At 49.6% G+C, this 19,757-nt stretch overlaps 1 pseudogene; it reads right to left on the reverse strand.

Moving 5' to 3' along the window:
* The window catches only part of LOC119100433 (band 7 protein AGAP004871-like), a 44,222-nt pseudogene that overhangs the window by 21,988 nt on the left and 2,477 nt on the right, over nt 1-19,757 (reverse strand).

Consider the following 19,757-nt stretch of genomic DNA (forward strand, 5'->3'; position numbering starts at 1 on the left):
ATTCAGGCCAATCTCACCGGAAAGAGGCTTCGACTCTAAAAAATGTGGACACACGCCACATGAGCGACACACGTGATGATGACATGACATATGACAGATGACATGTGGCATATGGCATGCGATGAGCACACGCCAGGAGACCGGCATACAGGATAAAGAGAACGCAGAGCGTGGACGTTAGCAGACGGGGTAGGCAAAGTGGGAGTGGTCCAAGCTGCCATAACAAAACACATCTGCTTAGGTCTGGTTTGGGGTGAAAAGTGGTCATTGACTCAACAATTGCCAGCACAGTAACGTCTTTGCAAGTGCACAACGCGCAACGGCATCGACGACATAGCATGCCGACTGTGTACATTACAGCAAGACAAATCTCCTTCGCGCTTCACCGTGCCTTTTTACTCAAAGGTAAATGCGTGAAGCATTAGACTCTGCCGCAGTACAATGCTGCCGCGCGGAACAGTCCTGATCCAGGCACATGCCATCGACAGCAGGCGGGTCAGAGGGGTCGAGTGGGCCGAACCATTTGTTCGAGAGTATGGCATGGAAGCTTGACCGGAGTCGAAATGAGCTGAAGAGGCTGTTGTGCGATCGGTTTTGTTTGCATACCAGGCGAGCGGGTGATAGACATCCATCACCGTTTGGCCCCCTTCGGGAAAATACACGAAATAATACTAAAGGATCAGTTGCAATAGTTTGCTTTTCAAGATTTCTTCAAAAATTTTGGATGCAAAAATTCCTGGGATCAGCGCCCGCGCCAAGCGGTACTTGTTGCGTGAGCCCTGACGCCGCCACTCGATCGCGGAATTCAGGGTCAGCGGTAGAACGTTTTGTGGCGAAAGCTCAACGTGCCGCAGCCTATCACCGTCCTGCCCTGAGGGCAGGACGCTCTAAAGTCGCCTGAATTTTACCGCACATACTGCCACCGGCTGCTGTCCATGCCACCCAGGGCAAATAATAAGCGCGAAGACTCGAACCCCCACCGCCACCTGTATATTAATAGAAATGCAGGCGTTTTAACCAATTAAGGTATTGGGATGAACTGCGCGATGAAAGGGTAATCTCGGTTATTTTGCAGGCAAGCATTGGGTAAAGCATTGGGTCCTTCAGAATAATATAACGACATCTTCAGAATGAAGGAAAAATATCATAGCAACATAGGCCTATCGATATTTATGTTTAGAATTGTGTCTGACTTCCATGTGGGAAGAGTGCCTAGCTCACGACATTGAGATCTTTAAATGTATTGCTTTAGCGCACCCAAAACGCTTTTAATGCACCTTAATGCAGCTTGAATGCACCTCGGTAGCACTGAAAATATTACCTGTCGTGGCCCGTCATGCATATTAGTTGCCTGGCTGAAGCCAAATAGTCAGCCGCATCTAATGTCTAAGACTTCTGAGTACGCCCGTGAAGTTCTTCCGTTTTAATTTAGGTTACATGGTGCTGTCCGAGGCATCTATTTTCGCCACAATCGGTCCAATATGCTCAAACATTTGAGTGTGGTGGTCTAATCGTCCTTCCAAAATGGAAGTCGGACATAATTATCTTGAGGAAAATTGGGCACTATACTTAATGGGTACTACGCTTTGATCTGCTTGACTGTTATTCGCTTTAAATACACTGTTGTATTAATCCGGATGTCACAATGCTTCTTCAGTAAAGACTGCAGCTTGTCCGCAAAACTAAAAGCTCATAGTTCTCATCCCTTCCACTCTGCACTTTGTCCCAAAAGCTCAGTTGGTTGGAGCGTCTACATTCCGATTTAGTTTCTGATTGCGGTGAGATTTTGACTCACTTTGCACGCCCATTATTTTGGCCTGGCTGGCATGGACTGCGGCCGATAGCAGCGGATGCGGCGAAGTTCAGGTGACGTCAGAGGGTTTCTACGCTCAGGGTGGAGCGTGCAGTGCAAGACGTCGCGGCACTTCAAGATTTTGCCGTAAAATTCTACCGCTGACCCGGAGTTTCGCAATTGAATGACGGTGTCAGGGCTCACGCAACATGCACCACTTAGAGTGAGCGATGGTCCCATAAATTTGTTCAATCAAAAGGTTAGGTCTGAAACGTTTTAAAAATCAAATGCTGCTGCCGATCCCCTTGCTTTTCCTTCGCATATGTCGCCAAATTGAGTCAAATAGCGATGTATGCCTATCACCCACTCGCCTGATATGCGAACCGAACCGACCGCAAGGCAGCCTCTTCCGCACATCTAGACTTTGTTCGCTCTTTATTACACCGCCGAACGAATGGGCCGGCCATCCATTACTCCGCCCCTCTGACCTGTGTGCTGCCGACGGCGTGCGCCTAGATCAGGACTGTTCCGCGCAGCAGCTCTGTACTGCGGCACAGTCTAAGGTTTCATAATTGAGCTCCGAGAGATGAGGCGCACTGGAGCGTGAGGGGATTTTATTTTTGCTTAAATTTCCCCTGATAAAATCCTCTTACATTGGTAAAACAAGCGTGGTGTACACAGGAGATATAATGAGCGTCTCCGAGCGGAGGAAATCAAAGCTTTTTAACCCCTTCTTGACGATCACGTTTAAAAAAAAACACCCCTTGTATTCCGTCTCACCGAAAAACTTACCCTAGATGTCTTGCTTTCCTCCAAAGATGAAACTGCACTAAAAATTGCCAAATCAATGACCATTCTTCACTCAAAACCTGATCTGAGCACACATATTTCATCCTGACAGCTTGTACACCCCCCCCCCTTCCACTTACAAGTGGCCACCCTATGTGCCACATTTGTCAGGCATGCCGCTCATCTGGTGTGTGCTCATCAAATGTCGTATGCTATCGTTCGTCCGTCGCTCCTGTGGCGACTTTTTTCGTAAAAAAACTAGGCGCTTATTGTTCAGAGCCGAAGCTGCTTCCAGATGAGTTTGTAATAAATGCAAACAGGTAAATTAGAATTTTGCCAGGTTGTGGGATGCTCTCATGTAGAAGAAAAAAACATCTTGCATACGACAGAAGCAATAGCCTCATTCCTTGGAGAAAAACCAGGAGAATGGAGATAAAGATACGTTGGCATTTCAACATGTCTTTATCCGAGCTGTAGCGGACGTGAATTCAGTTACGCTGTTCAGTTCGTCAAAGGCATGTTGCCAAAATATCGACACATATATATCCCCAGTCTCCTATTTTTTCGAGGAATAAGGCTATTACTACTGCCTTATCTATATGCACAATGTTTCTCGCCAATGCACATAGCAGCTTGTGTAAAAAAAACAGGTTAAAACCGACACTAAGGAGGCCGCAAACGTACAACATATGCTCTGTTTGGTCCCATCTTTACGAATAATGAGCTGTTTGTTATCTTTCTTTGCATAATCATGAACTCGAGTCTTAACTTTGCGCCTTATTGATATGTGATGTGGCAGCAAATGTTTGGTCCACCAGCCTTCTGTTTCTTCAACGTTGGCCCCGGGACAACTGAATCTAAACGCATTCCGGATATTTGAAATTTCCTTGATAATTACATACATATATATATATATATATATATATATATATATATATATATATATATACATTACATATCGTACACACAAAATATAGATATGGATATGAAAACTAAGACGACAAAATGAAGTTAATTTCTGCACATTTCACGGTGCGTACCAGCGCCGCCGTCACATAGCGTACTGCAATGGTTTGGACAGAAATAAACTTTCAAAAAATATTTTGGTTTTACCGGGACTCGAATGTTTCTGTGTTTTTAACATTAATCTGATAGACATTCGGTATGCAGCAATTCACCTGCCGGTCTGTTTCCATTGAATTTGTGACATCCGGCAATTTTATATGTGTTTATACAGGTCCATAAATCTGCACAATGCATTTGACATGCCACTTGATGTTCCCAGTAACCTGTTGACCACCGGATACTGGACGTGCACCAGTGCCGCGCGGCAAACGGCTGCCTTTTCTGTTGGAGGCGGCCCAACCAGGTGGTTGGTTCCGTAGATTTGCTCAAGCTGGCTAAACGTCCAACGGGCTCAAGTAGGTGGCAAATCCTGTCCATTTTCTGGATGATAGCGTGATGGTAAATGGACAACGGTAAACGTGGTCGTGCTCCTGAACATCGCTGAAACCCATCTATTGGAATATAATTCGTCAGAGTCCGTTCACTGTGAGCTTGATTAGTATTGATCGGCGGAAGAGGGGCAGCGCAGAGCGGCGCCTCTTCTCCGAGTATCGGGCCGCCGTATCCCGCCAGTTGAGCGCGTCGGCAGCGTTCGATCCGCTGCTCCACTCGAGTGAGAGCCGAAGGCTGGCGGGCGGCGCGGGCGCTGGAGCCGGGCCGCCGTCGGGCGCGGCGCGCGGGAGCCGGGCATGTCGGGGCGCGACGCGCGGGAGCCGGCCGTCGGACGCGGCGCGCGGGAGCCGGCCGCCGTCGGACGCGGCGCGCGGGAGCCGGCCGCCGTCGGCGCGGCGCGCGGGAGCCGGCCGTCCGTCGGACGCGGCGCGCGGGAGCCGGCCGCCGTCGGGCGCGGCGCGCGGGAGCCGGCCGTGTCGGACGCGGCGCGCGGGAGCCGCCGCCGTCGGACGCGGCGCGCGGGAGCCGGCCGGTCGGATGCGGCGCGCGGGAGCCCCGCCGTCGGACGCCGGGGCGAGCGACGGCCGTCCGCCACCGGGCCGCCGGCAGCCCGCTCATCACTCACCTTCGCCAGTACATGACGCTGGGCTGCCGGTCTCGGTAGCGGCCCGTGTAGCCGGGCACCGGCAGCTCGGACCGCTGGGAGCCGGCGCTCGACGGCAGCGACATCACGTTGCGGAGCGGCAGCTTGTCCGAGGGCACGGACATGGTCTCGCTGCGCGACACACGGCAGGGCGCGGCGCTGCACCGTCTGGCTGGCCGCTGGCACGCTCCGGCCCGGTCGGGGAGAGCGGGACCACTCGCCGCGACCCGCCCAGGACCAGACGTTACGCCACGCTGGCGGTCGATGGCCCAGCATCGATCCTCCACGCCCGGTCGCTGGCTACTGCCCATCTGTGACGCGTGTATTTGGCCGCGCCATTCTACTGACGTAGCGAGGGGTCGCTTCGACCGCCACCGAACCCCTTTTGTGTTACGAGCTCGACGAAATGGAAGTTGCGCCGTGCGTCGCCAACGGCTTCCGCCAACGGCCGCAAACTTAGCCGCCACCGATGAGGACGGGTGGCCGTCGGCCGATATAGCAGCCGTCGCCTCTGGAAACCGCTGCACCCCAATGCACACAGTGTCCTCAATTCCAACGCAAGCGCCGCGCTGGTAGCCACATAAATCATGCCGCAACCGATCTGGGTTGTTCGCCATGCAGCTGGACTACACCAGACCCAATCGCGCACTCTCATCGCTTCAACCGCACCGTCAGACCCCCGCCCCACGCTCGCGCCAGTCCAGAACTCACCGTGGCCTGTAGACTTGATGCTTTGCATAGCGGCGTTCGCGGCGCCCGGTCGTCACTGGCCCGGTCGGCAGCACATCCGTTACTGGCCCGCTCGGCACGCACACGTGCATGCCACACAAAGCCGGGCGAGGCCGGCTATTTGGAGCCAGGTGTCACGCCGGCGTCCGCGCAACAGCATTGATTATGGACGGGCGGCGCACCCGGTCGATCCAGAGACAGACCCATCCTCTTACAGTGTAGTCAAACACCCGGTCTGGAGTCGGTATAGTCACGCGGAAACGGCGGCCACCCTGCTCGGCTCGCCACGCCGAGAGCAGTGGCTGGCTCTACATGGCTGGACCGCCCACAGTCCCATGTAGTCCCATGCCCCATGTCCCATGTCCCATAATGGTGACATTCTCATTAAGTAGACATTCCCATTAAGTTGACATACCCATGATGTTGACATTCCTGTGATGTTGACATTCTCCTGTTGTTGACATTCGCACTGACACCAAGTTGGTGTCCTAATGGGTCAGATGATCCTGATAAACGTAGGCTTGCTATCGTGTAAACGTAGGCTCGATAGCGCGAAAACGTCCAACGCTTCTAAAAATAGATACTAAAAATAGTCGGCCACAATCATCGTCCCCGGGGCAGCGGATGCTTGTTTTCGGCCACTTATTGAGGGTGATTGAGGTGCGCAGCATGTCATGATACTCCGCGTGCTATCCTAGGGTCGCTAGTATGTTATTTTTGTCATGTTATGGCGTGTTGTGGACTGGAAAAACTACCATGAAGTCAGCTAGCGAGGACTGTGTTTCATTTAAAGGATAGATGATAATTTTGTCTCATGGCGGTTATTCCTCAATAACCTATATATAGATGGGTGGGAAAGGCTATTCGGTAATGAGACATCCAAAACAGGGGGAAAGAGAGAGTAGTTCGGGCGGGGGGGGGGGAGGAAAAGAGAGGAGCAAGCAGAAGGATAGAGTTACTAAACAACCAGCGTTTGCTCGAAGCACTCATAACAAAGACATCCCAGCAATAGTCAAGTGCCACCGACTGCTATCACAATTTTGATAAAACTTGCATATATTTACGGTTTTGCGCGATGATTGAGGCGAGACATATGTGGCACGATTGGGATCATTTTTCGGACTGTCTTTCTCCACTGGCGTATTGGTATTTATGTGCACGCCATTTCGGCCAGTTAATTATCCGGACGTCGTCAGGTGTTATGGCGTCATTAGAAGCGCTGGGCGATGTTTCCGTCCTTCCTTTTCATCTTTGGAAAGATAGTAACTTACTAAGATTAAGAGTAACTTACTAACTTACTAAGTAACTAACTAAAAAGAGAGTAACTAGACTTGCTGAAACATCATTCAATCAATCATTCTAAGAAGTCCACAACACATGCTGGCGGCCGGAGAGTTCACTGGCTGAAAACTTGTGTACATACTAACATACCAGACGAGGCCGCCTATTCAACAACGATCCCATTCGTGCTGCATATATTCACTGTTTTTAAGTTTTCTCGCTTTGCATGGTGAGCTGGGGCAGTATGGGCATCAGTTGTAGAAAACGCCAGATTCATGGGACACTTTTGTGGGGTCGGGAATCCATTCCTGGAATCCAGGCGCATGTCTGGTGCCGACATCGAGGATCTTCTTGGTCACCAGCATGAAGCAATGCCGATACCAAAGGCTCGGAATACACCCCTAGGGCATCCTGCCCAATCATGGATGCACGTTTTCCCAGGATGTGGGAAAAGCATGCTTGTTGCGTGCGCTTGCTTTTTACAATAATATGATATGCACACCCTAGTAATACAATAATGAAGACGGAGTAAATTATCAGTCATCGATATATATATATATATATATATATATATATATATATATATATATATATATATATATTAACGAGATTAGTTTCCCGCTGAATGAGTAAGTGCACATTGAACACCAAGGGTGTAGCATGCCCGGTCCAGCCAAGAGTCCCAGTTGTTGCAGTATTTTTCAGGATTCCTCGAAATTAAATACCACTTGAGTGAAGCGGACAGCAAGGGTGCTCCAACGGTAGGCATGGAACCTCGTCGGGTATTGTTACAGAAAATATTTAAATGTCATTTTGATTCGTCACCTTCCTTGCACTGCCGCAGACATAATATGGTTCTTTCCACTCGTACTGAGCGCCCAGCGATATATCTCCCGACCCATGGTCATATGTAACAAAGGGGAATCCCACTTGCCGACTTATAATCCGTCTCCAGCTCAATTTCTGTAATGGTGTGAAGTTCAGAGAAATACTCCCTGTTGTGCCAGTGGTGCCAACACTGTCTACGAGCAGAATCAAAGCGGGTCTTATATCGATACTTTTGCTAACGACGTTTCGTCGCTTGGCAGTTCCCAGGACTGACCAGGATCAATGAAGGCTCCAAACCCATGGTCTGAGTGAAGTGCTCGATGGAAATTGTTGACACCTCCCAAATGCAAAACATATCGCATAATCCCAACCGTTTCCCGTCAACCCATAGCCGGGCCGCTTTTTGAGAGCGTGGCCCACTCTTGGCCGTTTGCCAGTTTGATGCATTTGGCGGTTGAAATAACGGCGCCGCCTTCGGGAAACTAATTTCCATAGTTTGACATGCCAGTGGTCAGATGGCCAACATTCCCGCAACCTCAACTGCGAAAGTAGCCCAGTGGCCCATGGGCCGCCGGCCGACTGGTGCAGATAAGAATACGGACTATCAATTTAAATAGCTTGCTATCATTAGCTGCCTCCTCCATTACTATGCTTGCCCTTATGGAGACTGGACAGTGGACACTGTGACACCTCCCGCAGTCCTTCCTGATCCGGGTAGCAGGCGCTCGGGCCGTCCGTACCTTGCGTCTGACCTCCGAACTGCACCGCCGACATGGACTCGCTGGTGACCATGGGCGCTCGCGACGAGGGCGACGCGTCGCTGTCCCCGAGCGCCGTCTGGTGCCCCGAGGACTTCGCCTCCAGCTCCTCCTTGAATGGCTCCGGCGAGACGCTGCTCACCATCTGGCGTCACCTCTGCGGAGGGGCACGGGGCAGTCAGTGGAGCGTGAGGAGACTGCTCGCCGTCTGGCGTCACCTCTACGGAGGGGCACGGGGCAGTCAGTGGAGCGTGAGGAGACTGCTCACCATCTGGCGTCACCTCTGCGGAGGGGCACGCGGCAGTCAGTGGAGTGTGAGGAGACTGCTCCCTCTGGCGTCACCTCTGCGGAGGGGCACGGGGCAGTCAGTGGAGCGTGAGGAGACTGCTCGCCGTCTGGCGTCACCTCTGCGGAGGGGCACGGGGCAGTCAGTGGAGCGTGAGGAGACTGCTCACCATCTGGCGTCACCTCTGCGGAGGGGCACGCGGCAGTCAGTGGGAGTGTGAGGAGACTACTCGCCGTCTGGCGTCACCTCTGCGGAGGGGCACGCAGGCAGTCAGTGGAGCTGTGAGGAGACTGCTCACCATCTGGCGTCACCTCTGCGGAGGGGCACGCGGGCAGTCAGTGGAGCGTGAGGAGACTGCTCACCAGTCTGGCGTCACCTCTGCGGAGGGGCACGCGGCAGTCAGTGGAGTGTGAGGAGACTACTCGCCGTCTGGCTGTACCTGTGCGGTGAGGTATCCGACAGTCGACGATGTGCACAAAAGGCATGGCCCCGCGCAGCGAGGAATGAGTCGGCCTCCGTCTGCGCCTCAAAAAAGCGATGCAAGCATATGAAGCATTATCCACGAAAAAGCAGAACAAAATGTAGATGACATATTGCGCAAACTTCGCCAGTCCAAAAACACGACTCGATACCAGTTGCCGTTCAGAAGCATGGTCTATCACCAATATCGGGTTGCCTGGACTGCTATCGCTAGTGACCATTTGAAAACACCGCAGACGAGTCACGTCACGTCACGTCTGAGAGCGTCACGGTCTGAGAGCGTCACGTCACGGTCTGATGAACAGTACTCAAGCGGGTCAGCACAACGTTCCAGCCCGAGTCAGCTCTCCGAGTCAGAGTCCTCTCCAGCGAGTCAGACGGCAAATGCTCGTCCACGAGACGGATCTGCCGACTGCCGGGGAGGCATGGACGATGGGTCGATATCCTGTACTCCTGACGGTCCGCCCAGCCAGGGCATGATTTCGAGTCCATCACCACGGGTAATGACGCCCTAAAGCAGCGTGCATTGCCGGCCTCCAGCTATGGACAATGACGACTTTTTGGGATCACGATGCACCTGAATGTAGCTGCATCCCAACATTTCGGATTATTGGCATTGGGTCTTTGCGTTGCATGCACCGAACAGACGCCCAACACCCCTCGGATTTCACAACGTTTTTGGCAAGGTCCGGCGTGTATCGCCATTGTACCCGAATCTCTCTGCTTCAACTGTGACCGAGTTATGCATAGGTGACGTCTTTCGTTCATTTTAGTTGGATGGAGGGGTGGGGCTCAAATTTTCTCTCCATCTCTCCTCAAACCGGTCCCGAAACTTTGTTCCAACTCTTCAAATTTTACTACGAAGAGCAAAAAGATAATGCATGTTCAGTTTGGAGAGGATTTCACCGCATGGCCCGCACCAGAACTGAGAGCTGGTTCGTCAAAAGTACGGGCCACCTCCTCACTGTCTTACAGGTACAGCACGGTGTGGTTTGGTCTGCCGGCCATTAAAATCGCGACTTTTTGATTAAAGTTTTATCGACTTTGGACACGAACAGCTCTGGGATGTGCTTCTACCCTTGCGTGACTGCTGTTAAAATGCATTATTTATTCCCCTAGAGTATTCGGTCCTGGAAAGCGTCTCAAGAGTTGCCTTATGCGGCTGATCCGGCCTGCTTCCACCTTTACAAACCTTCCAGTTTTTTGTGCGCTCATTACGAATACCGAACTTCCTGGCCATTAGTATATTAGCAGGGAATCCGTGAGAAGACGGCGTAAGTTTGCGTTAAAGGCGGCGACCACCTTCATTTCACGGTGACATCGTGTGTCGTCGTACTTCACAAATGTGCCACACATCCTGCGTGGACTCAGTGCGCCAAGCTCACTTTCCAGTGCTGCGCTTTCATGCAGTGCTAGCGAGAGAATGGGTTGGCACGGCTCGCCGCAATGTCCATGCTCGTTAGCTTTTTCTGTCAAGGTCATCGCCACAAAATTATTTGGGGATAAGATGACTACCCGTTCATGGTATAAGTGGGTACATCAGGCTACCTCAAGCCCGGACACGTACTTGCATGGTTTATTGCATCGTTTTGATCTATTCCGCCTGCACCACAATGACCTTACAAAGTAAGCATGCAGAGGCAATCTCTGGGATTATTGGGTCATCAACTACCATGTAATCACATCAGCTCGAAATAGACGCTCCCAGAACAACCCGAGCCAGAATGTTAATTTTCCACCGGGAGGCAGCCTTTAAAACCCGAACCCATTACGGTAAATTAGCAGCCAATGAATGCATCGCTAATAAGTTTCAGCATTTGCAGCGAATCGTTTCATAGGGCAGTTTTATTTGACTTATTTCCACTTGCAGCTTGTACCAAAGTACCACTAGCTAAACATGTCTGGGCATAACAAAATCATCGGGCGACACGGGACCAGTGCCTGTGACAAAAAGCACAGACTGCGCACAGAGCATGTTGCTAAAATCTAAGCATGGCTGGCGCGCATATGGCTTCATGCTTTGAACGTGCTTTTACCATGCATCAACGCATAATTGTTAAGTTTTCCGATGATGAGGAACAGGCAACCGCTTTGTTCTACCGCGATGTGGTGCAGTTGCCCCCTGCATACCGCAGTCCAGCGTCCTTGCATCGAATGCCATGTTTTCAAATGAATGTGTAAGAAGTTGATCTGTGCGGCCTGACCCATGCCGTTCGTGCCTCTGAGCCGTCCTCCCTGGTGCACCTCTCCGTGCGTTCGCCTCTCTAGAAACGTGAGAACGGCCAGCTGGCGCGATGCCGCGTTGAACCGGCCCGTGCCAGCCGGCCGAAGGTTCGTTGACGCACGCCCGTCGCGCCGGAATTTACGGCGAACGAAGTAAGTGCAAAAAGATATGTATGTTCGCCTTTATGGTATTGGCTTTGTGTCTCAAGTGCGCTTATGAAACTCGACAATGGGATAATGTCCGCAATTTTGTCTATGCCATAACATATGGTGTCGCAAAATCAGCTACACCAAAAGCCTGTCAAATCAAAGCGAATACCACAGATCACATAACCTTTGTCAAGCGACATGTTTGCGATGTTATCAAGGCTGTAGCCCGCCTTTGTCCTACGGCCGCGCCGCAATGCTGTTAAGCAATGCGGGTTAGCATAACAGGCCGGCGAGATCTGAGACGGGCCTTCGGGCCGCAAACGTTCTGAGCGCCATTGGGGTGAGCCGTTTCAGGAGTGCACACGATTTGCAGATGAATAACGACAAATAAATCCCGATGAAAAGCTGGCGCGGATCAAGAGCACAGTCGTGTTCAGGTTGCTCCTTTCTCCTTTTATATAATTACTTTATCAAATGCTTTTTATTAGATCTACACTTAAGAAAGATCAATTTTAATTGACATGTTTTTATCCATGCTCGCGCTGAGCAGAGCTTGCGTATAAACCTAATCTCACTATCAGATCACGCAATTCAGTTTCAACGACAGACTTTTGCAAACAAATTTTCCGCGACACGATCATCTGGGCGGAGGATCCACTCCGCCCCTGACTTCACCGGACACCGAGTGCTCGCTGTTGGCCGCAAGCAATCCCAGCCATAACAAAATAGCAAGGCGCCGAAGCGACTCGAGCCCATATACCATTTCTACGAGTGCGAACCTCTTTGAGCCCAAACAACTGTCAAACAAGCTCCGTTGATGAAATCCACCCACCACCTGACTTTCAAAGTGAAGAGAGTATAGTATGACTTATTCCACGCTGCCTCGTGGGGTAAGGCAGATGCTGCAGGGCAGTTGATTGGGCGCGGCCTTCGTTACTCCCTTGTTAGCACCTCACTTAAATGCTATTGTTAGCTACCTCACTTAAATCAGTTATGTCAAGCGCGTTGAGCTTGATATGATTGCAGGAAAAAAGTTCGTATCAAGTTTGTTCGCAATGCCTGTCTTGCAAATTTGTCGGTCTGTCCTACGGCCTGTCCAACAGGCAAATGCTCGTGAGGGCGTTTTTCGTAAACGCAAAACGTCGTAAGGAAAAACCTTTGCAACGCGGAACTGTTCATCCGAAACGCCTAACAAGTGCTCGGGGGGGGGGCAGGGAGGTCAAATTGACCCTCCAAAGGTTTTTCCAGAATGGTTTCCAATTTTCCGGAATGGTTTTCCAGAATTTGTCATTGCTGTAGCCAATCGAATAGCGGATTGTTTGACATACAAATTAAGATGTGCCTTGTAGGGTCGCTGACCTACGACAAGATCAAAGTCAGGTTATGGTTTCAGCGAAGGCAATTTCTGGGGAATCGTTCAATCTGATACAATAACGGAATGGTTGATGAAGTCATAATCTCCGAGATGCTTTTTTAGGCATCACAAATATCTTAGCTGTATGGGATAGTTTGTGGTGCTCATTTTTAGTTAAATGACGGCAGAAACCGCACTATACACATTCCATTGACTTCTTTGAGGTCATAATAGGTCATTGACCTAACATGACCTGGGTCGACATTTTGTTTTGAGAACGTACTGCCTAGCGTAATCTTTGTCGCTTGTTCAAATGCAGAACTCAGAGCGGTCTTGTATGATTTTGGTCACCATGACCTTCAAAAGGTCAAACAAGGTCATTGACCTCAAATTGGCTCGTGACCTTTTGCTTAGAATCAGTTGCCTAGGTTCTGGGGGCACTTAAGAGAGCAGCCTGGAATTTGACCTTGTTCGACATCGTTCGACATCATTGTTCGACATCATTGGACCTGAAGGTCATGACCTAGAAAGCTCAAACTTTGACCTAAGTAAGTTGACGTACAGGTTAAGACACCCTGTAAATTTGACTGTCTCTAGCTTTCTTAGTTCCCGAGATCTCAGGGAGGGGTCAAATTGACCCCCACCCGAGCGAAGGGTATCTAGCAGGCAACCCGGGCGCGTGTTAAGCCACTAAAATACTGGTTGAGCTCAGATAGCATTTAATGTCTCATAAGGGTGCACATTTGTTCCCAGATCATTATAAATGCAACAAACGGGCGCTTATTTGGTGGGGTTTCTAGGGTGCGAACACAAATATTTGTGATACAGTTACCCGAGTGAATAACATTGTATCATTCCACCCTCAGGAACGAAGGAAAAACATGAGAAGATGGTCAGGTCTCAGGTCATGGTTCCACTACACAAGATCAGGCATTGAACCAGAATATATAATGTATACGTTGGAATGCTAGAATGGGTTTTCCTGGTGAGGCGATGCACCGTAGCGAAGAAAAGGAGAAGGAAGGGATAGCAAAACCAACAACCGAACAAATTTAGAGGATAAGTAAATGGCCGGTGACCCATCAAACAACCAAGCGAGTCACCAACTATAATGTGCGTTTGTCAGATCCGGCCAGAACACATGCTCATCATCGAGGTGTACTTCTGCCATGTAATGAAATAACCTCTGGATTACTATTCTGGCGGCACATGACCTCGGTTACGTTCGCCGCGCTCAGATATATTACCACCCGAAGATCACCCTTTCTGGGAAATTCCATGCATACAAGAAGATCCCGCGGAAGCTTCCCGGTAGGTCGCCATCTTGTTTTATTGGATGTCTTTGCCTGAACCAGCAAAACGTGGCACAAATTCAGAAAAAATTGTAAAAGTAAAAAGTTTTTAAAAGTTCCGGTAGGAGGAAATCCGGCATCATACCTGTCCGTAAAGGCATGATCTTACTAAGTCAGTCAACCGTAATTTCATGCAGTTACGCATGTTTACAAACATGTTTTTAAATCACTGCGAAACATTTCTAGCCGGAAATCATTGATAAAAGATGCATAGTTGAAACATAAACTATGAAAAGTTTTTAAACTTTTTAAAAAGCTTCGTGCCGCATTCGCTCGCAAAGGCGGCTAGAGATACGTCTGAGGTCGTGCGACGGACACATTGTGTGGGGTTAGTTAGCCTCGCCGTTTTGCAGTTAGCTTACTTGCTATACAGAAAGTCGAATAATTTTGCAAAAGCGTTGCAATATTGGATGATATTTTACGGTGAGTCAAGCAGCTTGTATATTCAAGTGTTAAGTTAGCATGGGCTAAATTGACATACCAGAGGAGAAGAGAGATATTACATTATATCCCCAATGCGCCTTGTGAGGTGTCGTTCGTTCGTTTTTTTCCGACGCAGCTTTCATCCCTGTCGGCTTTTATCCACTCCGGCTGTTTGTCCTTTGACTTTTCTGATGCGATTAATATCCAAGTATGCCCTATCCCTGCCATGTGTTTGTCGTTTGGCGTTTTTCGTAAGGCTTTTTCCCCTTTAATGTTCAATGTTCCCCTTCAAATGCTTTCCTCTTCCCCATTTCCATTCGTCTTTTTGTCCGGAAACCCGGGGGCCGGCAGGAGGTGGAGTGCATATGTTGGGGTGGGCAAGGGTGAGTCATGCTTACGTCACGCTCACATGTTTGCATGCCAGCATTGAGTTCGTAGAAATGGAGGGACCCCTCCCCGATCTCCAGGTGCTGAAGCAATGCGGGTGTAATGGCTGATGACCTGGATGTGCCGCCTCTGTGTGACGTCACATTCCACGTATACAGGTAGACATCGCCTCACAACACGGAATACCTATGCCCTCCATGCCAGTGCTCGGGGCAGCATAACCTCCGCAATAATGGTCAAAGGCGGTCACCCGCTCGCACACGTGTACATGCAATAATAAGAGAACAAAAGAACCACAAGGCACATGGCAGCGCGCAACGATAACTGTCTTTTGGTGAATTGGTGAATGTCCACTGATGACATATATGAGCTCCCCATCCATTTATTTCCACAGTGGCTCCTACAAAAATATACACCCGCTCAAACGAACACTTCAAAACACTCAGTGTCTTATATGTGCATGTACTGTCTAGCCTGGATCGACTAAAAGAGGGTTTAAGTACCATTTTGAAGCTTTATTTGCTACATGAAATCAATATTGCATAAAACTTAACTATAGAGGATAGTATGTTTCCCAAATGACGATTGGCCTCTGACCAAACATGACCTCTTGTCTTCCTTAAAAGTTAAAAACATGAGTGAAATATGATGAGAAACGGATGCATCCTGAAATCACTTACACATTCATCCTTTTGTATTTCAAAAGTGTGCGCTTCACAAACTTTCCCCATGCAACTTAAAGGCGTCTGCCATTCCACGTAAATGAGCGAGTAACTCCCACCATGGGCGCGTCTACGCAACGGACAACGCGATCTGGCGCTGTGTCCTTGGTAACAAAGCGGCCAAGTTTTGTGTACAGCTGTAGTCATGGCAACTGCATGCATATCGATTATTGAACGCGCGGGTATGACACTACGACAAAACGTTGCGTTTTCTTGACGCTAAATACCATCGAGATCGTTTGTAGAGCGCCTATAAATGCTAATGGGTCCACACTGTATTGCTCTAGGGAATGGAGCAATTGACTTGTTTACACGTAATTTTGCGCTAGTTGGAGACAAGCTGTCTATACGGACAAATTAGGTTATTTTACCTGGCCCGTCCAGATACTCCCTAACCCCAAAACACCGCAAAGTGGGATTGCGTCACACAGTGATGAAGATAAAAGCTAACAGGAACGGTTTAAAAGGCTTTCCCTGGTTAGCTAATCCTCTTGTGCATGTATCGACGAACTCATGACGTGAATTGCATTTAGTTTAAAACGTTCATTTTCTGCAGGGTTCGGGAGCGCAAATCCTACCTATAACATTAGCATTAGGACAACTTATATTGAAAATAAAGCCAAGCACCGAAATACACCGTTATCTCTCCGCCTCTAAATACTTGATTTAAGCTTGGTATGGCGTCAACAGTCCAGGCACATACAAATCGTAGTTCAAGGCCAGGAGCTGACTGTTTACATACACCTTGATGCATACATACATAAGCCATGTATCGATGTACTGTAATGCTTGAGTACTAACTGTACTGCCAACGGAATATCAACTGTCCAGACTTATGTTCGACTCGAGCTGAACCATGAATCGGCTCACAAGGAAAAATGCCGCTTTGAGTCATAAGCTGAGTCACATTCCTCGCAAATTTCATGAGCTGAATCGTAAGACAATCGTTTCTAACGACGTTGCGTCAGTGAGTCCTATATCTCAACTGGAAATGGTTTCTAAAACAGCACACCCGGGCAAATTAACAGACCGCTTCAGGGTGCTTAAGATAATAGCATGCAGCGTTAGTTGTAAGGCTCTTTACAAAATCAGCACAAAATGTTCTATTGCGGTGTCCAAGCAGCAAACACAAAGTGCTGATCCTGAACTGAAATTTTCCAACTATCAGCCAGAAACCAGGATATTACAGATGATATTACATCGCACAGACATCCTACATTTTTTTATTCTACCCTAAAAACAGTTAAGTACTGTCCGCTACTTATAAAATCCCAGGGATGGACATACTTTTCAATGTCAAGTGTCAACCATCAACAAATTCATACCAGACCTCTCATTTACCGCTACTTAAACTGTTACATGCACGCCATCGCTGAGGTTATACGAAATAAACTGCAATGTCGTATTGTCTCGTATGCGGATTACATGTCGCGCGCGACCTCCCAAGGATGTCATTAATAGCTACGTCTGCGCAACACGCAACTTGTGAGAACTTAGCCTCCAAATTAAGAAGTCTTGGAATGCGGGTGAAGTGGTGCACATCACTCTAATCTCGACGCAGCGCCGAAACCTGTTCGACTCCTAACCCATCTTAAGTGACCTGATAAGATGAGCTTAGGGTACCCTGGTGGAAACGACAGTCAGTGCCTACATTAGCCGATCTCTAGTTCAGTCGTTGAGCGCTCAGTTCAGTTCAATTCCTAGCTGACTGGAAGACGTGGGTCGAGTGAAGTGGATGTTTGCTGGGCTTGTTTGTGCGAAATGAGGAACGCGAACTAATTAGTAATGCTTTAAGTTCATTTTCAAGTCCAGGTAATAAGGTGACCTCTTAATATGTTTGTAGCTTACGCTAGCTAATCGCTATTGCAAGAACTGCAATCCGATGTTAAATCATTGACATACCGGCACTCACGGCATGGCGAGCACTGGCACGTGGAAACGTGATTACCTGCGTTTGAATGCACTTGATTGGCGCCTGGCAGGTGCCGGCTGCCAACTGTCAGGTTTAGTGCAGGTTAGTCCGCATCACATTCTATAAAATTCATTGGCCTGTGTCCGTAAAGGTATAAATATGCTAGCCTAGAGCTGAGACTTGAGAGAGCTGGTTGGTAACAGGTCACAGGACAGATTTGCTGCTCCACATTTGATCGGTTTTTAACTACCAACTTGATACCAGCCTATTTGATACCAGCCTACAACCATTAAATAGATTAATAAATAAATAAATAAACAAATAAATACATATATAAGGCTTGGATAGCGAGCTTTGGTCGCGTTACATTTTGCTCCAAACGTACCGCAATCCTAGACACCAACATATTTTACGGTTGACATTTGTATGTGCCAGCAGTCGTGAGAACCGCTGCTGCATTACATGCGCCTCGCCCCAGCTTCCCTGACCCTACCTCAGCTCAGAGCAAACGAGGTCTTCTAGTACGGTCTGACGTCACCAGCACGGTCTGACGTCACCGTCCCCGTGACAACAGGCCGGTCAACTCTCAGCCAGCGTCCACCAGGCAGCCTCCGGCGACCCGCGCCCGTTGACCTGCCTGACCCCGATCCGCCCCCGACGGCAGTCCGCCGGAGCGCCGGCACCGCGTCCGTCGCCACCGGAGCGCCGGCACCGCGTCTGTCGCCACCGGAGTGCGGGGACTGTGTCTGTCGCCAGCGGAGTGCCAGGACCGCGTTCGTCGCTACCGGAGTGCCGGACCGCGTCTGTCGCTACTAGAGTCCTGGGACTGTGTCTGTCGCCACCGGAGTGCCGGCACCGCGTCCGTCGCTACTAGAGTACCGGGACCGCATCCGTCGCCCCTGGAGTGCCCGGCCGCATCGTGTCGACAATTTGCAGCGGGATAATGACAGATGGTGGGCGCTTGGTGACGGGTGGCGCCCTCCTGCTGTCGCCATCTATCTGCCGGCTGACGGATGAGGCAGCGCCGGCGGGCCACCGCCACGTTCTAATGGCCGCACCGCGCGCGCCACACGCCGAAGGCCCTGCGCACGTGACCTGCGGCTGACGGTCGGATACCAGGATGTGACTCGGCTGATGAAAAGACCTAAGGTCATGGCCTGGCTGATGAGAGGATAGCAGGTTGCCACCCGACTAATAGGCGGACTCCGGGTCGTAGATGCCGCAACATACGTTGACTAGCGGGGAGCAGCACGGCGCTGCCCGACTAATGGCTCATAGGGGGGTTTCTGGCCGTAAACCGACTAATGATAACACAGCCAGGGCCTGACAGTATTATGAGGCCGTGATCTCAGATGTTAACCGACTAATGATAACACAGCCAGGGCCTGACAGTATTATGAGGCCGTGATCTCAGATGTTGATGAGAAAATGCGATTTCTGAAACAAAAACTGCACCCATTTGGGAGAGGGGCGGGGGAGGTGGCAGAAATTATGTGGCCACTTAATGTGTGTTCGCCAAGTATCACACATTGCGTGCGACAGCGTCCAACGGGCCAGCATTTCATGCCGTGTTCGCAGATATATTTTTGGGTCATCCAATGATCGAAACAAGTTAATTCCGCCATGAGGTGTGCAATCCTACAATTACACACTTGTGCATCCCGTCTGATTTCAAGTAATTAAGAAACCCGCGGCAACGATACAGCTCTCACTAAATCAACCACCCAAGAAGCCAACACGGGCTGGTTGCGGGTACCAAGCAGCAGCAATCGAGAAATCACTTAATCATTCAAGCGCGTGCAAGCGGTATCAATCTTATAACGCGACATAAAATTATAAATCTTCAGCCAATGACCAACGCAACAAAGGTAGTTAGCCCTGAGCAGGGTGTGTACACTATCAATATCCTTGAGTGTTGTCTTAGCGGAGGCAAATCCTATGTAGCGTTTTTGGAGTTTATGCATATTTCACTTCAATCAAGGATGTATGTTCGGGCGTTGTTTTATCGATGCTATAACAACGAAGCAAGTGCCTTTTAGTCCCCGGCAGTTGCTGTTGGGGTTAAACTTTAAATTCAACGCGTTGGAGCCAAAGCTTCGTAGCCCGACCAAACTTGTCAGGACAATGTGTTTAAAGCACCGACAATAAGACAAATAATAACATAGTTTTATGAGAAGGTTACGTGCATAT

The sequence above is a fragment of the Pollicipes pollicipes genome, unplaced genomic scaffold, assembly GCF_011947565.3.
Source record: "Pollicipes pollicipes isolate AB1234 unplaced genomic scaffold, Ppol_2.1 Scaffold_4881;HRSCAF=5763_pilon_pilon_pilon, whole genome shotgun sequence".
Classification (NCBI taxonomy): domain Eukaryota; kingdom Metazoa; phylum Arthropoda; class Thecostraca; order Pollicipedomorpha; family Pollicipedidae; genus Pollicipes; species Pollicipes pollicipes.